The 26284-nt window shown below is 45.2% G+C and overlaps 1 protein-coding gene across 1 annotated transcript in view; it reads right to left on the minus strand.

Moving 5' to 3' along the window:
• The window catches only part of LOC147727600 (thiol S-methyltransferase TMT1B-like), a 161770-nt gene extending 138250 nt beyond the window's left edge, over nucleotides 1–23520 (minus strand). The window contains exon 1 of the mRNA XM_086961629.1: nucleotides 23367–23520. The gene's annotated coding sequence lies outside the window, so the exon portion shown is untranslated. The remainder of the gene's footprint in view (nucleotides 1–23366) is intronic.
• Between the last annotated feature and the right edge of the window lie 2764 nt (nucleotides 23521–26284).

Genomic DNA, 26284 nt, shown 5'->3' on the forward strand with positions numbered 1-26284 from the left:
TGGGCAGAAATGCGAGTCACGGCCTGGCGGCCGTGAAGTGTGAAGCAGTGGGTGGGGAGGCAGGAGCAAATGGTAAGGGGAGCCTTTGAAGAGCAAGGCAGGGGGATAGAAGCGCGTTCACGAGCACGTGCACTTCTACAAATCCGCATCGTGAACTCAGCTTTCTGGTTTGACTGCAATAGGTCTCTCAGCGAGACCGAAAACGTGCTGTCAAATACAGCTATTTGCCACAACATATGTTGGGGTGTAATAACTGACTTCATCGTTTATATTCTACGACACGCTAATCACCCTCTGTTCCTGTGAAAATTGCTTTAAGAGTTTGCCCACGGAGTAACTCCCTTTATATTTATATTTAATATTTAATTTTTCTCGTTACCAATACCCGAGTGGCATTCACAACCTGGGTCTTATGACGTATTGATAGACCTTTCACTCGTGCCAACCCATACCCTTCTGACTCACTCGTTTTTTTTGTGTGAATACTCAAAATCTCGAATTGGCCCAGTTTTGAAAAAACGTTATACCTATAAAAACTTTATACATTGGACTGCTTGACATCAGTGCTTCAGCCTAATACGTGTGAGAAGGACACACGCGTCCTCCCCAACATGGCCGCCACACTTATTCACGGACGGCGACCATTTTTTCTTTTACTGTCTAGTCGTCAGGCCAAACCCCACGTGCTCTCCCGCATACCCGGAAATGCCTTGCTTAAATACTCCCTCACCGGAGACACGCTAAGATGCGGTCCGGCGGGGAAGCTGCATAGGTATCACGGCGCGGAGTCTCCACTAAAGAAGTAAGTGGACCTTTTCTCTCCTACAGGTCCCGCGTCACATGGAGCCGTTTGGTGGTTAAACTAATCTGAGCAACTTGGCATAGCAATAATATCGAGCATTAGCATTATAACAGAAAACCACACCTTGTTTTCATTTCTTCCGCATTACCAGGATTATTTCAGAGGGTGACATTGCCCCCCCCCCTCCCAAGAGACCATGGAGTGCTAGTATGCACCGTGCAAAGTAATTATTGAAAACCATTCTATGTTATGTGTGTCTAAACGTGTGTTTGTCTCGAATGTCACATCAAATCCTGTGTTGTTTTATTGTATGAATTCACGCCACAATCACCATGTATATATTTTTCTTAGCACAGCACCGGACCTGAAAGACTGCACGCACCAATATGGAGCAAAAAAACACCTATATTCTACGTGCAGTATGAAAGAAGTTATGTACCCTGTCTCTATGAGAAAGGGAAAGTGTACCACTAATTTTCCTTATTGTTTTACAGATAAACTACGTAGAATCAGAATGTATGTATTAATTATGCATGCTTTTATTAGTAGCAGCGTTTTATGTTTTTTGTATAAAACTTTATGTTCCTATTTAGAGACTAACAGGAGTGGCATACACAGGGCTGGTCCCTGTGTGGTCCTGGTGAAAAGCTAGGGGAAGCTTGAAACATGTCGACCGCACACTGATCCCACCTTCATTACAGGTCGGAACACTGTGTCCTACCCCCATTTTTAACCATACCAAACTAGGAGCAGTAATAAATGTGTTGAGGCCCACTAGCACGGTATTTTTAATCACTCACACCCACTCCACTACACTTTGCACTACACATAGTCCTTCACAAAAAAAGTGCTCCTACGTAATTCGCAAGTCGTAGCACGCCCCTTTTCGTAGAGAACTGGGATTGCCCCAATTATGAAGCTTGTCACCATGGGGCAACCCCGGTGAGTGAGGGGACTCAAGAAAGAAATTTCTTTATTTCTTCAGGGCTTTATCTGACCACACTGGCCAGTAGCCACAACACAAGCTAGGTCTCAGAACCCAGCACCTTGGGCTCTATCTTTCATGTTACGTCTTAGGAGTGCGACCTAGTCTTGCATTCCCCCTTCTTCCCCTTTGTTTTTTACTTTTTATAGTTTTAAGAATAGTCTGTGTGTAATAGGGTTTCCCCTGGTTGCTGGGTGATCTGGGTCTGAAATTGAATCAAATGAGCATCACAAGTGAGAGAAAATTGGGATTTGTCCCCCAACTCTATAGGCTTTCTGGTCCCCATTAGCAAATTGGTGGTAAACTACAAAACGTGGCTCCCACAGGCCCAGGCAGACTATGGGGCCCTTTAGGGATGTGGGTATGACCCGATGGCTGGGTGGTCTCTGTTGGACTTAGCCCTTCCAGCAGGGTCATCCCCAAACTTTTGACTTGACCCTCCTGTTTTATGAATCTGGTTTTGTTGAGTTTCAGGAATCTGCATACTTTATCACTGCTAACCAGTGTTGGTGCTTGTGCTCACTCCTTCTAAACATGGGGAAATTGGCTTACACCCTTTTGACACATGAAATGTAAGCCCCAAGTAAATTGATACAACATGTACCCACGGCCTTTAAATTAAATGCTACCAATGGCCCTGCAGCACTGGCTGTGGCACCCATTTAAGTAGCTTTTTAAACATGTTCCAGGGCTGCCATTGTAGCCTCTGTGTGCAGTTTTAACATGATATTTCGGCCTGGAAAAATAAACCTTTTGCCAGGTCTAACCCTCCCAAATTTAATACCTGCAAGTCACCCCTAGGTGAGGCCCTAAACAGCTCATAGGGCAGGGTGCAGTATATTTAAAAATTTGGACAAGTACATTTAAGTTTTACATGTCCTGGTAGTGAAAACCCCAAATTAGTTTTTCACTTCTACAAGGCTGCATCATCCATAGTATAACACTGGGTTACCTTTTTACATTTAATATTAGGTAACATTTGTTAGAAGGTAGTTCTGACACTATGGGCCACACAGATATTTCGCTTTTTGAGCACCTAATTGTTGAGCTTTTACTGGGGGGGGAGCCTCATAAGTTGGGACTCACCCACAGTGAACTCATAATGAAAGAGACTGCATGGGGATTTTACTGGTGTCCCCCTGGCTTGACCAGGCCACTGTGCAGCAGCTGGAGTAAGGGATACTGGGCTGGTTACATGCAGACACATGTGTACCTGTGTGTGCACTTGTGTAGGGGCTGTGCAGGGGAGGGTCCTAGCGTGTGCCGCCAAGGAGCATGTGCAGATAGACTGGTGTGGCAGAAATTATGCAGAATGGGGTGGTGACACTGCATAGGCTTTATACACTGGGAAGAAACATGCCAGGGAAAGTCAGTGTGTTTTACTGTTTTTTCACTTCATTATCCCCCTATGGGGATGTGGAGCCCATGTCCTAGATTACCTTTCATAAGGCCTATAGATTCCAGACACGCACTAAAGTCCACTGTAACGGGTGTGAGAAGAAGTATACTGCAGAGTCAAAAGTCCTATTCGTACTACTTTTGGGTCATCCAGAAATGTCATATTTCTCTGAGTCAGCCATAACCAGGCCCTGGCTGGGGGCTGACCTCAGTAACCTGATTGATGACATTTCTTTCCAGAGCGAAAACCTCCTCTCCACGAAGAGAAGAGGGTTTGGGCTACAGGCTCATCCATCAGCAGCTATCACTGGGTGCCAGGCACCAGGCTGCATCAAGTAGGCAAGGCAGTGAGGGGGGAAGGGGCTTTCAGAGACGAGATGTAGGGGTAGGGGCCAGGGATCCCATCTCCGGGCACCCGTCTGCAGATGGAGGTGGGAAAGCGCCGTAGCACCCCCCTCGAAAATGTGCCCAAGGGGCCCGGGACCCCATCCCCAGGCCCTGACGGAGAGGAGCAGGGGGTGGGGAGCACCGTTGCGCCCACATGGAGAGGTCGCAAGGGGCCTGGGACCTCATCCTCGCCCGAAGCAAAGTCGGGGAGCGCTGTCACGCTCCAAATGAAGCCAAGCGTGAAGTGCCAGGAGCCTAACCTGGCCCCCGAAGAAGATGCCCTGGGGCCCAGGACCCCAACCCCGGGCCCCGATACCAAGTCGTGGAGCACGGCCACGCTCCCTTTGAAGTTGGCCCCCGTGTGATATGAGGACCCGGGAACCCATCCCCGGGCCCCGATGAAAGGGAGAAGGAGGTCCAGTTGGACCAGCAGGATTTCCTGCTTCTGCCCGCCGGAGCGACCAGACTCAAAGAGGGGCGCCGGCACCTACAGTAGCACGAAAGAGTGCTGGCCGGGCTGGGAGCCAGCGGGGGCAGCCGGGGGTGGACTCCCCAGGCTGCCCTCCAACCATTCAGCAGGCAGGAGTCCCGGGTGAGACCGGGACCCACCAAGAGGAGTGTGCGAGGTGCCAGGGGCCCGAGTGGGTCTAGGTCCCCGAAAATTGGCATAAGTGGCGGAGGGTGGCCTCCCCGAGTTGTCTTACTCATCTAGGGGTCTGGATGGGACCGGACCCTCCAACGGCAGGAGGAGTGGCGCGAGGTGGTCGAAGTTGGATCACAGCTCTCCCTGAAGCAGCAGCGGAACCGCTAATCAAATATGCACGGAAAGGTGCCTGAAGCGCCCCAAAATGCCTTGCAAGGCATGTCGACATCCAGTGTTTTTGGTGCCTGGTTGCCCCCAGAGGAGGGGGGTCACCCTTATTTATGACAGAGGTGCAGGGGGAGCTGCAGGAGCAACGCAGCCTCCCCCAGCATGAAGAAGAAAAGTCCCACCCTCAGTGTCCGGGGTACATCAAAGAAATAACCCCTCCAGGGCTCATCTTGCAGATCAACACCTCTTTGGCTGGAACTTTAGTTCTACAGCTAGGGGTATTATTATGAGTGCATCAGGTGATGAAGGTCTGAGTTGGGGATGCCTGGAGAAGGGCATCCCCTGGAGGTGAAGTGGTGCAATTGCATGTTATTTCTTTTGGAGGGACTGAAGGTCACACGTGTAATGTGAAGTGCCTGTGTAAGGTGATGTCATAAGCAAAGTGGGGTTATGTTGCCAGACATTCCTGCTAGGGTGTCTGGCTGTATATGCGTCATCCTGTGATTTCATCTGTGATACCTTCAGGGGCTGTAATTGCAATGCATTCTAATGATCCACAAACGTGAAGAGTACTGTCATTCTAAAGTGATGGTCAAACATGTATTCTTGCTGCTGTGCTTAGGTGAAGAACCTAGACTGCTAGCCCTTAAGATGTAGAGGTAAATACCTCATGGTCATTAGGAAATGCTCAGTCAGGGTGGTGTGTCACAAAGGCAGGGTTACCTGTTTTAAATGCTTGTTGAGATAATGTGGTGGGTCGCCACTGGGATGGTGCCAGTGCGCAGGGCCCTAGCTCCAGGTTATGTTCAACTACCTATGAAACTTTTTTTAAACCCTCTGTATTAAATGATCTTTGATTCTTTTTATTGTACAGATTCTATTTTATTGTATATATGCCATTTGATGCTTTTATGACACATGCTGTTGAATAAAGCTATTTTGAATTGAATTGAATTGTTCAACTACCTGCATTGGGGGCAAGATGATGTACATACATGAGAGTGCTGGTACTAGACCCCACCCCCCTGCGGAAGGGATGGAGATGTTATGCAATGTCACAAAGTAATTCCAACAGCTTATGTATATTTGTAAATTGGTGCATAGTATGTGTGTTTAATAAATGTATTCTTACTTTTATAAAGCAAAGTACAGACGGGACAATCAATTATTGAGTGTTATTGCTGCGCACCTGTAATGGCAATTACTAGCCCACACCACCTCCCTTGAGGAAGCCTTAGACTGCTCTGCAATGCTACCCTCTGAGAGTCAGGCGCTGCCCTAGGGTGTTTGGTTCCCAGTGAAGGACACATGTGACATGCTATTTGTGCAGGGCTCACAGATGCTACCTTATTTTCCAACAACATTAAAATGGGAGCAGGTGGGAATATCAAGTTTGGGGTCTCAAGAATTGTAATTTACAACACTCATTAATTATAAGGTCGGATTGTAAGTCACAATTCTGAAAACAGCACTTTTAGAAAGTTGGCATTTTCTTGTGCTAATTATTTGCTGTCTGCAGCCTGTATCCTGGATTACATGATGAGCTGTAGCTGGCAGTTGGTCTTTTTTGTATTGCTATCAGACAGTGAGACAAAGGGAAATAGGTGTTGGCAGGAAGGGAAATTTCTGGCTTGATGGGGGTCGGAGCTGTCACCTACCACACTTCCACATCACACAGGCTCTTCTTTAGTTAACTCACAAAGGGTTTGACACTAGACTTTTTGTGCCCAGACAAGCTGGGGCCAGTGCAGAAAGGTAAGAAATTCCAAACACCTCTGGGGGTGGAAACCTCCGGAACCTTCTCCTACTTCAAAGATGGCACCAGGTATAAATATTGGATCTGCAGACCCAACTCTTCAGTACACTTCTGGACATGTGGAAGCAGGGGTGTGGAAATTTTTCAAAAATCTACTTGGCCAGAGGACAAAACGTTACAAAAATCTACTTGTCCTGGGAAGGTAGCTGCTTGTCCCACCTACTCCATAAATCACTATGGTAGGTCTGCACAGAGACCCCGCACTGCAATCCGTGCAACATACTGTGCAATATATATTTCAAGGGAAAGTCCAATTATGAAGTGCATGGTCATGCACTCTTAAATGCAACTGTTGTTCTGGCTGACTGTACAGCATGTGTACAGATATGTCAGTGTGCGCTGCACCCAATTATCAACTATTGTGCATGTAACACATTTTCATATGTAGAGACATAGTACCTAAAGGCAGAGGGCAGACTGCATTTCTTGAAGTGTTTTTGGTACAGTCCAGACTGTCGAAATATAAACCTGTAGGACAGAAGGGTGTTCTCCATTATAGAGCTATCTCATAGCTGTCCAACTTGAAAAATCCTCAGATGTGATGCGCTGATAAACATGTGGATGGGAATAACTGCACTTCTTGGCAGAGGCTATGAATGGTTCACAGGGCAGCGCTCTGGTTCACTGAGACAGTATCCAGTACACAAGAGGCAGGTGTGATGTGATTATATTATTGTGCACTCACTGCTACATCTCCACATTCTTCTCCCACACAAAGACCATATGCAGCACTGGCAGTAGCTGCACAGGGTTGTCTATTGCAATTAGTAATGGCTTCAGCAGAGTAAGCTTCCCTAACCTGAAGAGCTGCAGGTCAGCAATGGATGTTCGAGTTTGTCTCCTTCAGATGTATAGGACATGTAGCAGTCACGCAGCTGAAAAGCAAGCATTAGTTTCACAGGGAAGGAGTGTTAAGAAAAGACAGTAAATCTAGAAGTGGAGAGCTGAGCATCACTGTGACAGGGACTAGTGAGTATGCAATCACTCAACATTTCATGTCACACTCATGCAGCAAGTCCTGAATACTGTATTCAGAGGGCAGTGTGAGTGCAGTGGTGGTAGCAGGCACAGTGTGCAAGGCTGGAGTGAGTCTGGGGGCAGGGTCAAAGCAGTGGCTAAAAAAACTAAATATTTTCTAACCTTTTGTGGTCTTTCACCTCTAGGTAACTACATGCATAATACTGGATAGCTTTAATTGAAATGAAAACTATGTTGATCAGTGAGAAATGCAGTAGGAGACATTATGAAATCTCGATTAGGTCATGCACCGACCTGACCATGAACATTTAGTATAGCAGGCAAGAATCTCTGACAGACCATCCTAGACACAGGCACCCACATGTGCAGACTACACATGCATCCCTATGCACTGGTGGCTGTGCAGGTATCGCTGAAGCTAGCCACAGGCAGCCGTCTTGGAGGCCACTGAATTCCACCAGAGAAAACATCAAACTGTCAAAGAGCTGGGTCAGCCCTTGACTACCTGGGGTAGAGGTGGAGGCTGTGAGATGCATGCACACTGGGTCTCTGCTGAAAGAGGTTCTGGTCACCGGAGGTGGAAGGTGCAAGTTCTGCTCACATTCAATGAAACAGCTCTGAATCCATGGGGCCTGTCTTGTAGGATTTAATGCCACCTAGTAGTGACACTGAACCAGTATCAATCTGGGTTTTGACCCTGAGAAACCCTAAAAATTTCTGTAGTCCAAATAAAAAAAGAATGTGGAGGGCAAGTTGAGACATCGAGAGGGATTTTGGCCCGTGCATGTGGTCAGAGGCGTTAATAGGGGGTAGAACAGTCTACACATTCTTCATGTACCTCTAACGTAACCAAGAATTGTGGGCTCTTTGCCTAACTAGAGCTTGAGAAAATCTGATCATATCACAGGCAAACTGTGACACTTTCTGAATACAGCCTCCATTACCGATAGAAGAACTGTTAAGGAGGTCAAAAGTTTGCTGCAGTGATATGTTTGTAACCTACGTGCCATAGATAGATACGAGTATGGTAGTTTGGTTGGCTTTTGAACCTGCTACCACATACAAGGTAAAGAGGCACCTGCATCACCTCTGCTTCGATCCCAGTGGGTTAGATCAGCAGGCTGAGTTTTTCTTTGGTGATCTGTTTGCAAAGTGCCTGCCTAAGGCTCCACAGCCAGTATGCTAGTTTGAAGGTTTGATGTAGAGGGACACAGAGAGAGAGAGACAGAGAGAGAGCGAGAGTGAGACACAGAGAGACTTACTACATGTGAGCGTGTATTAGTGCAAGGAAGTGTGGAGTTGTTGGTATCTTTTTTGCATGTTCAGTAGTTGATATAGTCTAACTTAACTCCCTGGAGCAACCGGAAGGATTACAGAGAACATTTTTATAACAGCAGGTACACCCTAACTTGAGGTACTTTAGCAAAAACTGAATTGTGTGCGTGGAGTCTGTGAAGAGAATGCAAGGACTAGTAGTCGGGCATTACTGGATTGGGAACTCATGTGCAGTTCGTGTTGATATTTTTCTGTTAGTTTATGACATAAACAGTCTGAGCAGTAGAGAGTGAGAGAGGGGTCGTTTTAGAGCAGAATAGAACTAAGGTGCGCAGGTTACAAGAGTGAAAGGAGTAAATTTCAACATGATAAAGTACCGGAATTCGGCTGCTGCGATAAGATTCGTGACTAGGAGCTCATGGAAACGCTATTACAGAGTGCTGGGGTGTCTCTTGCAAATGCTGCATGGTTCCTGTGCAGCCAACATGCAGGAAATTCTGTGCCAGGTGAGTGTTCGGGGTAATTGGCCGATTTTCAATTCTATAAATTCCACCAGTTCCGTTGTAGCTTGTAAATACACACAATAGTTGCATCTGACGTTAGAGCACTAGTGGGAAATGCTTTTCTTTGCGGCCTCCTGGAAGAAAGCAGACAATGTGTGCCCCCGAACTCGCAACATGTCATGTGCCAAAGAGGGAGGGTGCCAGGCGTTCTCTGATTGAACTGATGTGGTTTGACCCATGTCGTGTTCATGCTGTTGGCTGGGCGGCACACCAAAACACTGGACACAGGTTAGTCGGGCATCTCCTTTATTTTCATATTGTACAGCGTCCAGTCAGCACGTCCTTACTCGTCCCTGTCCTAGTCATTGTCTGTCCCCTTTCCTGTGTCGTCACCGGATCTGGTGTCCGGTGGCCTGGTCACTCTGTCTGAGGACCCACAGGGTCCTAACGCCCTACTGTCCGTCGCCCACACTGTCGGAACACGACATCTCCCCCCTTGTTGCAAACAAATGTTCGTGACACATTTACCATAGTCCTCATTCACAGTCATATTGATGGAGGTGAACGAAACGAGAGAGAGAGAGAGAGAGAGAGAGAGAGAGAGAGAGAGAGAGAGAGAGAGAGAGAGAGAGAGAGAGAGAGAGAGAGAGAGAGAGAGAGAGAGAGAGAGAGAGAGAGAGAGAGAGAGAGAGAGAGAGAGAGAGAGAGAGAGAGAGAGTGAACTTGTCACTCTACATCTCTTCAATGAGTCTCTGTTATTTACTGAATGTCCTTTGTGATCTAGTGTCTCCATCGCTTCCTTGTCCTCTATCTTTCTCCTTCTATGTGGCTGCAGTTGCCGCTGCCATTTCTTCTTCATCCGCCTTTAGCTCCTTGAAACGCTATCTTTTCCTTGTTGTTTGTTGTCGGTCGGAAACAGCCATTATCATCGATCCTTTCACTTTCGTCACCGCCAGTGAATCTTTGGAGAACCTGTTGTCTGAATATCGATATTGTTTCTTTCTGTCTCACCACCTCTGGTCCTGGCCGTGCAGTGTCTCTTGCCTTGATCTTCCTTGGTGGCGCCTGTCCGCTCTGCTCATTGTTTGTCTTTGTCCTTTCCTGCTGTTTCTCCTGCGCCAAAGTCCTCTCACGTTGCTCCTTTTTACCCATTTTATTTCCTTTGTCTTTGTGTCTTTCCTTTTGTTTTCTTTTCTTCTATGTTCTCCTTTTCTCTTTTCTGTTTCTTTGGTGATCTTTGTCCCTCTTTTCTTTGTTAATTCTCTTTTCTGTCCTTTCCTCTATTTGGCCTTATCTCTGGCTTTTCCTTTATTTATTTATTTATTTATTTTTTGTCCCTTTTTTTTTCTTTTCTTATTCGGCCTCTTCTGGGCTTTCCTAGTCTTCTTCTTCTTTATTTCCTTGTTTTCTTATATTTGCATCCTTCCTGCAACTTATTCTTATTTTTATGTCCGTCCTTTTGTTTTCTTTTCTTTTGTCTTTATTCTTCCTTCTTTTCTTCTTCTTTTCTGCTTTCCTTTTGTCCTTTCTCTTTATCCTCTTTTCTCTTTTATCTCTATTTTCCTCTTCTCTTTCTTCCTTTCTCTTTTCTCTTTTCTCTCTATTTTCTTCTTATCTCTATCTTCTCTCTTCTTTTCTTCTTCTTTTCTCTTTATTTTCTTCTTATCTCTTTATCTTCTTTCTGCCTCTTTATTTTCTTCTTTTCCCTTTATCTTCTTTCTTCTTTTCTCTATATTTTCTCTTTATCTTCTTTCTTCTTTTCTCTATATTTTCTCTTTATCTTCTTTCTTCCTCTTTATTTTCTTCTTTACTCTTTATCTTCTTTCTTCTTTTCTACTTTTTCTTTATGTCCTTTCCTTTCTGTGTTATTTCTCTTTTCTGTCTTTTATTTAGCCTTCTCTGGTTTATTTATTTAGCCTTCTTTCTTTATCTGTTCGTTTCTCTTTTATTTCCTCTTTTTCTTCTTCTTCTTTTGTTCTCTTGCTTTATCTTCCTTTCTCTTTTGTCTCTTTTTGCCTTTTTTCCTTTGTGCTCTTTTGTCCCTTTTTCTTCCTTTGTTTTAATTTATTTGTCCTCTTCTGGGCTATCTTTGTCCTTTTCCTTTTGTTCTCTTCTTTTTCCTTGTGCAATTTATTTGTCTCTTTATTTTACTTCTTTGTTTTCTCCTCTTCTTTATATCTCTTTTCTTTTCTTATATATATGCCTCTTTCTGGCACTTATTTCTTCTTTCTTTTCACTTTCTTTGTATTCTTGCCTTTTGTATTCTCTTTTGGTGCCCTTTGTTTTTGTCTGTTCTTTGTTTCATCCACTTTTTCCTTTATTTCCTTTATTTCTTCGATCTTTGCGCTGTGCCTGACTCTATAAAATGGCCGCCGACGTTTCCTTTAACTTCATTGGCTCCTGCGCCTGTTCTTAAGATGGCCGCCGGCGTTCTCGCGAGACTTCGCGTCTAATCAATGCGATGCCTGACTCCAAGATGGCCGCCGTCTTTTTCTTCACGGTGATTGGTTCGCGCGCCTGACTTCAAAATGGCCGCCGAGACTCTCGCGAGAGCTCGCGCCAATTTCCTTTCACTTCGCGCTTTCTACACGGCGCTTACCGGAGCCAGCAGTCTTCTTCTCCTCATCAGTCGGGGTGAGCTCCCGCTTTGCTGCATTTCTTCAGGGCACTTTTTCTTCTTTTCTGCACGACGCGATCCAGGGTGGGCTCCTGAATTAAGATCGCCCATTTTCTTCATCCGATGGGCACACGTCCGGTTCACTCCCTTCGTCGCCAGTTGTCGTGTTCATGCTGTTGGCTGGGCGGCACACCAAAACACTGGACACAGGTTAGTCGGGCATCTCCTTTATTTTCATATTGTACAGCGTCCAGTCAGCACGTCCTTACTCGTCCCTGTCCTAGTCATTGTCTGTCCCCTTTCCTGTGTCGTCACCGGATCTGGTGTCCGGTGGCCTGGTCACTCTGTCTGAGGACCCACAGGGTCCTAACGCCCTACTGTCCGTCGCCCACACTGTCGGAACACGACAACCCATACAGTTAAAGTGCAAATAATGAGGTGCGAGAAACATCTTAGGAGGGGGCTTTGGGGAGAAAGAGACCGGGCCGAGGCGCTTGCAGCATGTGGCTGCATGAAGCACTCACAAACCAAGAAGTTATTTAACAATGTTTTTACACGGGCACACGCTCCCGAAAAATAGCCGGAAAGAGAGCGTGAAACATGGGCGTATGAGAGAAAAATAAGGCTAAAGAGAGAATGAGACTAATACTGTTAACTTATGTCACATTATGTGCAATGTGAGGCGCAAACTCTAGACCACCAATGAATGAGTGTCTGCGGTAATGACGGATTCGGGACACTGGAATTTCCACATCTTTGTCTTTACATATATTATGTAACAGCACACATCAGCTCACTGTTCACCGGCAAAAAGTAGACGACTTCGATCAGGCACTTTGCAGGTAACGGATAGCAGCTTCTGTCGCACTCTTATTAAGAAAATTAAAACAAATCATATATCCGCCCACCACTTTTAAAATCCACCAGCTTTCAAAGGCAATGCAGGCTAAAACAAACATTTTGCTCGTTTGCTCTAATGCTATCCTTTGGTTATACTGAGGGCGGGGATTTTAAATGTAATTACCCCCCAGTACAATTCTTTAACGCCACATGTAGCATAATATGCATTGCTGCATGGTGAGCTCCACTTAAAAATCAGTCCGCTCCAAACCCCAAGTTAGCGCTCTGTTTTCTCTTGTGGAATCTTAACTGGGCGCTCCCGTCCTGCTGTTATTTTGACTGCAATCCACTGAGCTCTCAACAGGATGTTTGCATTGCCTCTTTCCTTCGCGAGCAACAAGGATAAAGTTAACTGTATTCCTACGCCCCTGATTCGGCAAGCTCACTTGGCATGCCCCCCTGCCTCCTCACCCCAGTTCCAGGTCACACCACCATCAGCAAGATATTTGTGCAATCCTCTTCTTTTAAAATGGAGACAGCTTCTGCAGGGTTCTGCACGTCCACCCCATTGTTCTTGAGGAAGCAAGACACCCGATTGCTGCGACCTCCGCTTATTGAGACTGAAGTTTCTCTCCCCCAGCCAATCACTGGCTAGATCCCAGTCACGGACTGCTAGCCAATCAGAGGCCTCAAAAGCGTCTGCAGCTACCCGCCAGCCTTTCTGATTGGCTGTGAGCCCCAGAGTGTCCACAGCCTGTATCACGTACGCGATTTATAGTCTGCATGTCCGTCGGGCAAAATAAACATTACATCTTCTTGCCCATGTTAAAAATCAACATGGTTCGGGCGTCGGGCGATATGATTTCCCCACCCCTGGGAAGTCTCAGAAGAACTGATGTGCTGCTCTGCTGCAAGAAGGACTACAACTCTTTTGCCCTGCTGCCTGGGTAAAAAGGACTGGACCTGCATCTTGTACTAGCAGGACTCCAAGAGCTAGTTGGCTCAGAGCCTCCTTCAGGACAGAAAAGGTTTCAACAACCTTAAACCCAGGGCCTGGACTCTATCTCCTGTGAGTCCTACCCCCCAAGTGGTGCCACACCAGTCCTGGACCCTTGTAAGTGGGCCTGAAGGTGCTCTGCTAGCCCAGCTGTGGTCCAAGCAGAACCTACTTAGTGTGACGCACGGCTTCAGACTTTCACCTGGAATCACTGGTGTACGACACATCGATGCATGACCTCGCATCGCAGCACATCGGAACCCCAGCTGTTCGACCCATCCTTAATGTGGGACCTTGAAACACAGCCCACCGGGACAGCCGCTGTGCAGCGCATCCTCCACGCTGGATCCTTGCAATGCTCCATAATCGGGATTTACGGTACTTTGTTTAGGCGGCCTACCTTTCTCCATGTATCCAGCCCACGCTCCATAGCAGTCTTCCAGAACTTGTGACTTTGTCCCAGTCCGGCGTTACCATATAACCACAGTTGGCTCCTTGTGCTTTTAGGCACTATTTTCCCTTAAATCTCTAAAATTGCATATCTCAGGTTCCAATAATTGGAGTTTTGCAGTTTTGGTTTGAAATAAATTATTAAATTAGTTTCTATTTTTTCTAAAATCGATGTGGGATTTTTACACATTGCCTCTAAGATAAGCCTAACAGCTTGTAGACTCTGGCTGGTGTGACAAGAACAAAATGCAATCTGGGTACAGCAGTACACAGTGGATTGCTTAAGGTGGGAAATAATGGAATGGAATAATACTCATGAATATGTCATTTCTTTTCAAATAGTTACTGTTGTGGAAGGAGCTAACTGTCTCCCCATCTGAGGGCGTTGATCGTTCAGTGGTGTATGAAGATGCACCAAGTGTCATTGATGAAAGCTCTCTTAAAGTAATTTTTACCTGAAGACATAGCCTACTACACAGATGTCTTAACCAGCTTTCATCTCAAAATAACTAACTGTGTCTACGCTAATCCCTCCAGGTTTACCCACTATCTTCCCATTCAAATATAATTGTATAGTAGGTGAAACTTTACACAATTTGGAAAAAAGGTGACTGAATGTTTAAATTAGACATATGAGGCACATCAGAAATTCACCCCTCACTCTCAAGCCGGTGGTGGGTAATGCCCTTTATGCAGGATGCCATAGTTGTGTTTCACATGTAGGGCTCACTTGAGACTAGCCAAGATTATTTATTTACGGACGGATTATAAACTTGGTCAGATTCTTTCATTCAGTAAGTCCCCCTCCACCTCTGACACCATGTACTTAATTCACTGAGTCGCAATGAAGAACATGTGCATCTATCCCGGGAATGCCACCTTTAGCCTTCACCCTTTTTTCGTCCAAAAATTGGGTACTGATAATGGCAAAATGTCCTCTATAACAGAAATAATGAACAACAGAACACCATGTATCTCCTCCACAGCACCACCCACAAGAACACCCTAAATGTACCAACTTCAAACCATTGCACAACCAGCCTAGGACCAAGTGCACAAAGTCTAGCAAACTAACACACACACATCCCAGCCTTATCATGAGTTTGAGTTGAGAAAGTGAACAGGAATTAAAGATGCCTTTAAATTTTGTTTTCAGCTTGTCACAAGTGTTATCTGTTCGAGAATAGAGGGCAAATGTCAGCTGACAAATTGCTGCTTATTCCTTTAAAATGTAGATTGGTGTATAAAAATGTCTATCTTTGCAATCAAAGATTGAACAGTAAAGTGGGCTAGTTGACAGTTTTGTTGTGGTAAAGGGCATGTGAAAACAAAGGCTGTAAGTTGTCAGTTTTTTTGTTACACACGACAACTTTTAAATACCTTTAAATGAACTGTGCAGATGTTTCAAAACATATCAGCAGTTAGGAAACCACAAATGTCCCACTTGTTTGTAATTCAGAAGCACACTGGACATAGAGTTTTAACAGAATCAGAATAATCAAGGCACTTTACTTGGTGATGTTCAAATGGTGCATACTTGCTGAAACCACATTTCCACACATTCTTGTTGGCATTGTGCTACTATTTCAATAGAAAACGCTCTGTATCTAAAAGACAGTGCCTCCCTCTGACCTACAATGATGCCTCAACAATCTATACAGTTTCCGGTCTGCAGCACACTTCTGTGCATCAATGAGAATCTGCAGTTTACAACTCACAGAAATTAAACAGCCTAATCAGTTTACAGCTCCCCATATACAGGTAAAACAAGGAAGGCTGATAAATGGCTAGCCAGGGCATTATACAGTAATGTCAACTCCTATCTAACCATTGTGGCTCATAATAATACCATAACACTCAGCAGTCTGCAGCCAAATATAGCTCATGCAGGCTGGTTAATAGTTCTTTTTTCCTGATTAATGCTCCTACCCTCACACAAGACCTGTCCACTATGGATCTTATCCATCATTCAGTACTGTATCAGCCCCTAAATTCAGGATTTATAAAGCGCTGAAGATCACCCGTTAGGGTCTCAAGGCACTGAATTGTAGGCACAGGGAGATTACTTATTTTGCCCAAAATCACAGGATATTTTTTCTGATGACTAGACTTGAACCTGGGTCCCAAAAGCTCCAAAGTTGCAGCTCAGGCTGTTACACCACAACCAGTCATTAACAGCTGTACAGACATGGAATACATGATGCGATCATACACATAAAGCAGGCCACTTGGAGGACTGCACTCTAGTCCAGCACGGCAGGTCCCAATTACCTACATTCTAGATGTGCAGCTTTACATCTCACAATGGCACTCAGATATGATATGCTAGTAACAAAGTCCATCAGAGCGGATCTTCCTGACCACTTCTCTCACCGAACATGCCTGCTCAGGACCATAAACTGTAAACAAAATATCAGACTGGTCAGTGTCGTAACCATATAAATAGATTATGATCCTATGAAATACCACAAAAAGACCTGTACAGTTGCTCAAAGTTGGACGCATGCTGAAAAAACGTGAAGTGCGCGATTCTCTCAACCTAATATAAACTTATTTTGACTTGTACTTATGTTGGTTGCCTATTTACTTACTTATATACCATTACATGACCTCCTCCGATATGACTGTAAAAACTACCTTTTGTCCCGAATTTTTGTCCTACATTTTGACCTTCTGCCCAGAATTTTTGTCTTGAATTTTGACTGTTTGCCCTGAATTTTTACACTTACCATCCTGAATTTGCATCCATGCCAGTTGGTCCTATCCATGACTGTGTAAATCATCCCCACTTGTATTAGGATAGATTCATTTTAGGAGAATATCCTCAAAATCTGGTATGGTCATGGACCTCTTTGCACTAAATTGTATGCTCCTGCTTTAGATGCTTCAGGTTTCTAGCTGCATAGAGCAAGTAGCCCAGCTCCACACCAGAATTGGAGAGGGGGCGTTGCAGAATAGTTTTCATTTGCTTGGTACGATTTTATAATATACTGCGACATTAGGCGAGTTAGGTGACCAACTTTAAGAAACAAGAGATATGGTAGATCACGCCAGTGGTTGAAGTAGGGAAGAAAAGTAGGGGAACTGTGGGTGGAGAATCAGTGGGAGGGAATAACCTGAGGATTGGGTCAGTGGGTGGAGTCAGAGGTGTGTTCAGAAAGAGCAGAACATACCAATTTGTAGTATTTGTTTGGTATTTCACTGACCAGTTACAGCTGATTACTTTATTTAATTCAACAAATGGATACGCATATTTATTTACAGTTAAATGTGAGGTATTGACATGAAAATACATTCAAAAATATTCCTTAAAGGCCCCCGTCCGAGTGGCCCTATCGCTGCTGGACTGTGTGCCTCCTGCCCCCGCCTGCCCTCATCGCACCTCAGTCCCTGGGAGAATCGGGTGACCCAAAGGGCGCACTGATGTCTGGAGTCGATCAGTTTGCGGCGGTGCGGGGTGAAGAAGAGCCATCATTGCGAACCGTGATGGCCGCCATTCAGGGTCTGTGCTCCTACATGGTTGCTCTTTCGCATAAGTCGATCGCGGATGCCACCGAAACTGCCCGATCGCATAATGACTCTGATCTGTCTGGTCCCCTTAAGCGAACCGTTTCCCCGACTTTGATCCCGGAATCTACGACTCGAGGCCCATCTAGTGTCGAAGAATGGATAGCAATGTCTGTACCGCAGTGTGCGGCTGAATCCGCCGCCATGGTGTATCGCCCGCCCACGATGAAGAGTCCGCCTGTGGTTGTGTTCACGAGCTCGTCCCCCAATGTCTTTATTGAAACTGTGACCCGACGGAAACAGCGAACATTTATCGATCGTGTGAGCTGTGCAGTGTGGTGGAGTATGGGACGGTCGGGATCTGGTCGTACCGTGGCGAGTGTCATGGCGGCTGAGGATTGTGGTGGACTGTGGATATCCGTTGGACTCGCCGCACAGATTCGTGGACTGGCTGGATTTTTGATCTATCCCGTGAATAGGCGAATGAGGTGTGCGGAACTCATGGTGAACACTCGTAGAGGTCAAGGGTGAGACTGGTGTTCGACTCGGATGCTAAGGGTTTGTGAGGGAACCGGGATCCGCCATTTTCTTGTACTGGGGGCGGGGCGGTATAGGACGTCTTTCCTGGGTTCTACTGAATCTACTTTGCTTTGTTGCTTATTGTTTAATGACCAGGACTGTACGTCGCAGGAGGGGGGCAGTGTGACCGGGATTGTGTGATTCTCCTCCTCCCTTAACTTTTCTTTTCTTTCTTTTTCTGTGTTTCCTTCCTTTATAAATCTCTTTTCTACTATATTTCGGGTTTTTGGTCGCTGGGCGATAGGCACGCTGCTAGGGGGGTAGGCCGTAGCCATCTGCAGGGGTGCAGGGTGGGGGGTAGGGGGTGCGGTATTTTTGTTTTTCCGTTCTCTGTTTCTATGGCCTTTTTCTCTTTTTTAGTTTGACTGAACTTTCCTTTTTCCTCTCTCCCTGGGTGGGGGGTCAGTGTGTCGGGTTACTGTTTGGACTTTTTAGGCGGTGCTGGGACTGTAGCTGCTCAGCCTCTCCTGTCATTGGATTCATCGGGTGGGGCATTAGTCGGGAGTCTTCAGAAATGTATGCTTGCTTATATTGCTCGCTTCAAAATGTGGGTGTCTCTACAGTTGGACGTGCTTTCCTGCCCACCTGGTGATTGTATCTACTTTAGATCCCGTAGCCGGCCCCCTCCTGTTTTCTTTTCTCTTTCTTCTTTTCATGAACATATGGAACTGTATTACGTATTTACTGTGTATATCCTGTTTTAATTTAAAAATTGACCTCTCTTATCCTGAACAGCTCTCCTGGGTGTGCCGAAACAGTTTGATGCTCTACTTTTGCTGCCATGCCTCTGGGATGTTTGGCTGAATAGCTGTGTGCACCCTTTTCTAAATAAAGGTCTTCCAAAAATTAAAAAAAAAAAAAAAATCCTTAAAGTGGAATCACAAGCCATTTGTCTCTGAATCATGCAGTTTCTGTCATCAGCACTTCTCCTTTTTTCCACAAGAGCAGTTCAAACATGAATTGAAAAATATCCTACTTTGCAAATGTTTTCCACATAATTATGGCTCTGCCATGTTTGCCACATAATGCATTACCTGTTGCATATTGTGACGATTTTAACTAAAGAATTGTTTGGAGCTCAAACGAATCAAGTTACTAAACAATGCGACTTGTGTTGCTGTGAAGTGGAGGGCCCTTTGAAAAGGTTGACTGGTCACCTTTCTCACTGCTGCATTTGCATATTACACTGGTACTATTCAGGCAAAATCTTTGCAGAGACTGTTAGTATGTGTAAAAATAATTAAGTATCAGACAAAAGTACCTCATTACTCTGCAGCCTTTTTTTTGCCTGATAATTTAGTCAACTCTGCAACATCAAGTGCTTGTGCATGAAGCAGAGAGACCATGAAGTTTGCAAACTTATTTTGATGGGCATGCAAATTCTGCATTGCCGAACCCTAGTCAGTTGCACTACTACTACTGAAACTAGACCAACTGAGGTACCAATGGGTGAGGCGAACTGGCCTCAAGGGTCCTGTGACCTCAGTGACAGTCACTGTTGCACTAGGGTACAGGTACTCACAAACATTTACCCTGTGCTGCAAAATACTGTCTGTGGCATGCCCGAGGGTCGCACTGATGCCAACATTGGGAGGGCCAGGTGATGAAAGGTGAGCGTACGGGGACGCAATGCAGATGCACATGTGGACAACTAAAAAGGGCCTTCACGTGAATTCTGTCTGCCAACTATGCTCTATTCTCATGCATCAAGAATTTAAGTCAAAGCATTAACTTATTTTGTAAAACATGAGAGGGAAAGAGATACTCAACTGGTGACTGAATTGCAAAATGTGAAACCAGAAAACCAGATATCAGTCCTGGCTTCTCCACATGAAGAAATTGTGTGATCCTCTGCAATTTGTTAATATTACTTTGCCTCACATATGAGAGCTCCAAAAAATACATGGGTTCAGTAATAGGATATGTATGGTACAAAACCTTCTTGTGTTTTTTTTACTAAGCTATAATGATGTTCCAATTATATAACAGCCAAGGCTATAGGTGCACCTGACAAATGACTACCCTCTTGTTTCACTAACAGCATTCTTTTCAGAATGGGGGAGGCATGAAAGTTTCCAGGATCATGTTTGAAAACTATCAGTTCTAATAAATGCCTCCTAATGCACTGACGATCTGATCTACTAAGGTAAAACTCTTATTCATGTTAATAAAATACCCTTGTTTGCAAAGTTTCAAACTAAAGGTGTTTCTAAAGATAAATTGTCTAGAGCACTTTCTTTTCTTCCTTATGGTTACTTTAGTTTATGTGTAAAATGCAGGGGTGTAGCTAGAGCGTGTGGCGCCCGTGGCTATCCCTCAGATTGCCGACCCTTGGGGGGGGAGGGGGGTGCTGGGGAAAAAGGACGGTGAGCACTTGAAAGATGTCCGAGAGACACGTAGTATTTCTGCTAATAGTTACCTCGATCATGCAAGTTACATGCACATACATGACACGGTCAAAGGCTACACAGTTGAATACACCGGTGACTGGCAGTACAAAGGAGAACACACAGACTGCATGATCTATCTGGAGACTCAGAAAAACCACATGCGACATCCATCAGAGAGCTGTGTGAACAATTACCCCTCAGCACAATGAAAACATGCACATACATGACACTGTTCAGGGATTACGTTACAAGACAGGAAGGCAACCTCCCGATCCTTAAGCATGACAAAGACAACCAATATGCACTATGAAAGGTACACTTATAGCAATGCAAGACAACAGCCAGCCCAGGACAAATGATGCATGAATTCGCAAAGAGGATGGAGGAAACCCTTAAAGACCCACAGTGACCATTTGCAGTGTCACTGTGTCTATCTGTGGTCTTGTAGTATTAATCTACAAAGTCAAGATGTCCTTGTGTGCAGCATCATGGCATGTGTCAGAGCGACCAATGGGAAAGCTGCTGGGCGCTGCTCCGGGGCCTGGCCGGTTCTAAAGGAAGAGGAGACACTCCGAGACAGTGGGACCCTGCGGGCCCCTGGGGGGTCCGTCAGGTCTTTCCTTCTGTCGCTGGCTACATACTAAATAAAAAAAACTCTGAAGCGGCAGACAGCAATGAGTGTGTGCTGCTGTAATGCATTGCGTGGCGTGAGGTAGTGTGTGCACCTGACCTGAGCGGTAAGGGTGGCTTGAATACAATGTTCTTGATGTTTTAGCACTTTTAAAAATTGGGTTCAATCGCTGATGTGTCTTTTTTGGTTCAAACAATATCGAACAATATGGCTGTGAATTGTTGTGAAGCAGAAAATAAATACTTTAAATCTATTTTCCTCTTTTGGTGAAATGTCTGCTGAGTTTAATATTGCAAACTTCACCATCGAGCAAGACATAAAATGTCCTCCGACAGGTATCTCGGATATATTGCTGCACCAAATAAAGTCCATGATTTTGCATTCTAACACGAATTGGAGGTCTGCCAATACAGTAAGTGTGATTTAAAAGTTCTGCAAAACACTTTTTCTCTACATGTACAATGAGGTTGCGGCATCCTTTATCCCAGCAAGACTGCTTATTGTCACTGGTTAGGTGATGTGCCTGTATGAACTGACATTCCATAATTTCAAAAAAATGTCATGGAGCCGTCGTGCAATCATTCTAATTAAATTAAACCACCTAATACAATATAGGTAGGACGGTTCTAAATTCTCTCTTCTCTCACCTCCTATGAATTATTGTCAGAGTCTGAAAAGGTGCGTGCCTGGCTGCAAGACAGTATAAAGCAGGAAGGAAGAATGGTCTCCGACCCCTCGACGCGACGAGAGGCGAGCGTAGGGGCGGTGAGCACGTAACGCGTCACTGCTACCGACGCGAGGCGAGGGCTGGTCAAAAATTTCCTTACAGGGCTGTCATTGGTTGCGCTCGCACACCCTACAACTGATTGACAGCCCTGCAGGACTAGTCTGAGTGCCTGGAAGGGGGTCCAACAACAGTCGGATCGACTCACGCGGCAGGATTTAGACCGCACTGCGGCTGCACTGACGCACTTACGGTAACTATTGCAGGCACAGCCGCACAGTGCAAACGCGGGACTTTAGATTGCCAAAACTAAGTCCTGCGTCACGTCACGTCACGTCACATCACATCACATCACATCACATCACATCACATCACATCACATCACATCACATCACATCACATCACATCACATCACATCACATCACATCACATCACCCGCAACGGGCTCCCAGTGCCGGCCCGCGCGGCCGCCTCAAAAATGGTGCCGCCTGGCCCGTCGTCAGTTAAGTGAACAGCAGCTCAGTGCTGCTGTTCACCAGGGGGCCCCATTAAAGGTCAGGAGGGCAGCATGTGGCCCCCTGGCCGTACTTTGAGTACCCTTGCACTAGGGTGTGCTGCTTCGTAGGCCTGCCCACACGACTGGAGGTGAACTTCAGTATGTATTGTGGTGGACAGGCCTTCAAGGTGAAACTACACTTGCCACCGCTACAATCCATGGGTTGGTGCTAAGACACCAAGGTTTCTAAGGTCTAGCGGGGCCTTCTAAGGTCCAGCATGGGAATGTGCTCCCTCAGGAGAGTGGTCTGGCGCACGGGTCATGAAGGCTGAACCTTGTTCCCCAGTTCCAAATTAGTCAGCTCCGGCCATAGAGCTACATCATCTGCTTCACTAAATACCATGCTGCCCCACTGAGAAAAACTTGCACTGCCTTCATCTACAACCCAATTGTGCCCCGCTATAAACACCTAGATGGAACTCAATTCAAATTATTCCCTAGACATGAATAAAATACTGCCTGAAAAAAAAAGATATAACATCCTGGAAAAAGCAAACACTCATAGTGAAGGCAAGGTTAAGTAAAGTATGTGAAATGTAAGCAGAACAACATGGTTACCTTAATGTGTGTACACGCATTATTCAGAAATCAAAGAGTGTTTTTGGATGAAAAGTTAAGGACATGACTACAGGTCCCAGAAGGCTACCCGTTTCAATGACCATTGCTTATATCCCTACAAAAAGTAAGCAGTATGGTTTAAAAAGACCATATCCCTGAACACAGAGATTTCCACTCCACGCATCAACCAGCTATCACTGTACTTTCAGGAATTGTGACGGTGCTCTTCCCCACCCAGAGAAACACCGTCCTTCAAGGAAAGACGCGAACGAAAGGAGCACTGCAAGTAGATTGAACATTTCCAGAGCATTGTGCCATGGTGCTTAGGTTGTACTGCGGTGACACAACTATAATGTTACCTTCTTGGTTAGCAACATTTGTATTCCCAATGTATTTCTTTTTATCTGCAACGCCGTTTGAAGCCTTGCCGAAACGTTGCAGGTCACATTTCAGTAACATTCTCTACTTGTTTGTTTGTATAGAGTTAAACACTAACAAATCTCCTAAATAAAGAACAAAATGATAAACACTGTGTATCACACATAGCGACATATAGCCTTACCATAAGGTAGCTGGAATCGTGGGTAGTGGAAACTTTCAGTAGACCTGAAAGAAAGCTGTCTTTAAATTCGCGATGCACATTCGTCTCCTGCCTGAGGAAAGGAACCAGGAAGTAACCTTTGATTTACTATACTGATTCATGTAGGGCGAGAAAAAAACTCTCGATTAGAGGGGAACGAAATTCGAGAGCGCCGAGCGGCAGCGAATATTACAAATAAAAAGTGCAATCTATTTTTTGCCATTCGTCTCACCGATTGTGATGCTGGCCAGGTTAGGTTGGCTACAACGTGGTGAGTGCTGCGTTTTTCTGTATTGTCATATTTTTTCTAAAGACCTTTTTAAAGTACCCCCTCCACGTATGTGATAATGGACTGTTCCAGACGTTTTAAGCTCGTATGGTAAGTAGTCTACAGCCCCCGTTACAGGGTTTACAGATCGGGCTAGCATAGCTGTAACGGTTCAGGTGTTGTGTAATATCAGGTATCCCCTCGGGATCGTGTATCCCCTTCGCTTCGGCAGATTCCCGACGTCCTGCCTATTGGACAGCTCGGACGAGCCCCTAGTAGCCCCGCCCACCCCAGGAGAGAATAACCTCGGCTCCAGCAAGCAGAACGAGCAGCGCGCCGAGCAGAGCAGCTGATAGAAATGCACGCATTGCAGACAGGTGATTCTTATACAGCCATAAATCCCTTGGGCCCTATTTATGAAGGACTTGCGCCGCCGGTGCGTCACTTTTAACATGGGAAAAAGTGACGCACCGGCGGCGCAAGTCCTTCATAAATAAGGCCCCTTATGTCTTGGAGACAGAAGAAGAAATAATTCCCGGTGCTGAAATTAGCTCATAATACAATTTTTTTCTGGGCAATGTCCAACTGCTGGCTAAGGTATTACGTTCCTGGATGCAGAGTTCTAATAGGAAGCACGGCCATAGCTGCCAAGGTTTCAGATTGCTATGTGTGACATATTAATAATTTCAGTGAAATTATGAGTGACATTTCAATGACCATGAGTGACACTTTTTCGCAAGCAAAAATCAAGCAATTAAACATACAGGGAAACATATAAATATCTGAAATTATCCCATTTGAGCACCAAGAAACTCTAAGAAGTAATTGCACTAACGGGAGTGGGGGGTGCAAAAAGTGACAGCAAGCTACTCTGCCAATCAATGCGCCCTTGCTGAGTGGTGGCCTGAGTAAAAGCATCCATGAAAACTAAAAATAAGCCAAACATAAGCAAATGCTCGACTTATGATATGTGTAGAGAGAAGAGCCAGTGTGGAAATCAGCATATTCAGGACAATGTCTGCAATTTAGCCGCCCAATATACCATCCCTAATACAAACAAAGTTATCCTCCAAGCAAAGTGATAGTCAGCAAACTCGCCATAAACAACACAAGTGGAAACAATCATTTTAAACATGCGGCGGAGTTAATCCAGAAACATATGACTGCAGGCTGTGCCAAGGAATTTAAGAAATACGTAACTCTCTTCAGTCATACTATGCCCATTCACCATGTTTACTACACGAAAATGAGACCAAGCACAATTCAAAGGAAAGGTGACAATCACAACAATTGCAGAAAGCCCAAAATACAGTGATTGCTGCCTAAATTATCAATAAATGATGACCTTAAACCTGATGGTGCAGAACCCTCACAATCTCAATTCAAAATATAAATAATGAAAAGACTTCGGTAGTGCATCAGACACAAATGTTTAAATGCACCCTTTCGTTGAAAACAAAACGAAAAAGAAAAATGAAACAATGCCCCATTCATAATTATTCACCTTTTGGTTTTGTATTAAGATGACTCCTGCTTATGCACAGAATACAACTCGATTTTTCCAGGAGGCCTCTGATGTTTCATAATATATGTACTGCTATTTGAAATGCTTAGGGTCATAACCAGGCGGGACAGAATACGAATGAATGATGGTCGAATACGCTAAATTCTTTTCTTACATGCTCGAAGGCACAAATTTCAGGAACTAGACCCCAGCATGACCGTCGGCGTGACTTGTAGTGCGCCCCCATAGCCTCCAACAAATGAGCAGATGATTCATAATGTTCATGAACCTGCGAGGAGCAGTTAAGTGTGCCCCCCTGCGCCAACATGCGAAGGTCTGGATAGGTGAATGTTGAGAGTGTGGGTGGGGCGTGATACACGTGTCGACTCCAAAATGAAAACTAAAACCCGCCTCCTACCTCATAGTCGACTTGTCCAACGGAAGTCTGCCAGAGACGGGCAAGCTAAGAAAATAAAACCTTGCTCCCGCCTCCTAGGAGGCCAACTACCCTGCATGCAGTAATCACAAGGGAAGCACGCCTTGAATAAAACAACGACGATAAACTGCAATAGACATCTTGGAAGTGCTGTTGATTATTGTTTCATCAGGCTTTGCTGCGCTCCAGTTCACCATCTATTTAAGTTCCTGACACAGTCAGACACAGGCACGCTTTCTATAGCACAGTGAGTTCGCAGTTGAAGGTCCTTGTTACAGCATGCCTGGGGGTGGTTGGGGGTCCCTAATTATGTGTGACTAATTCATTCAGTGCGGTGATGCGGACACCAGCCCAGAAATGCCTTGGCGTCCCTCCTGATGCGTGACACTTGGTAGGGCTGAGCACGATTACAAAGTGATTTACAGTAAAATCTTTATTGAAATGTTTTTCAAGTTTATGTGCGCTAATATGTCTGTGGTATGTGAGCATGTATTTGTGTATCTAAGAAAAATCATGTATGCCTTTGTGCCACTTTCATCGTGAGCTGTAGCGGGCACACATGTTTATATATCTACTTACTTTAGTTCAAGCACATAGCTGGCAAGGTTTCAGATTGCTATGTGTGACATTTTCATAATTTTAGTGTAATTAATGAGCGACACTTCAATGACAATGAGGGACATGTTCTCGTG

The sequence above is a fragment of the Lissotriton vulgaris genome, chromosome 3_1 (assembly GCF_964263255.1).
Source record: "Lissotriton vulgaris chromosome 3_1, aLisVul1.2, whole genome shotgun sequence".
In the NCBI taxonomy this organism is placed as follows: domain Eukaryota; kingdom Metazoa; phylum Chordata; class Amphibia; order Caudata; family Salamandridae; genus Lissotriton; species Lissotriton vulgaris.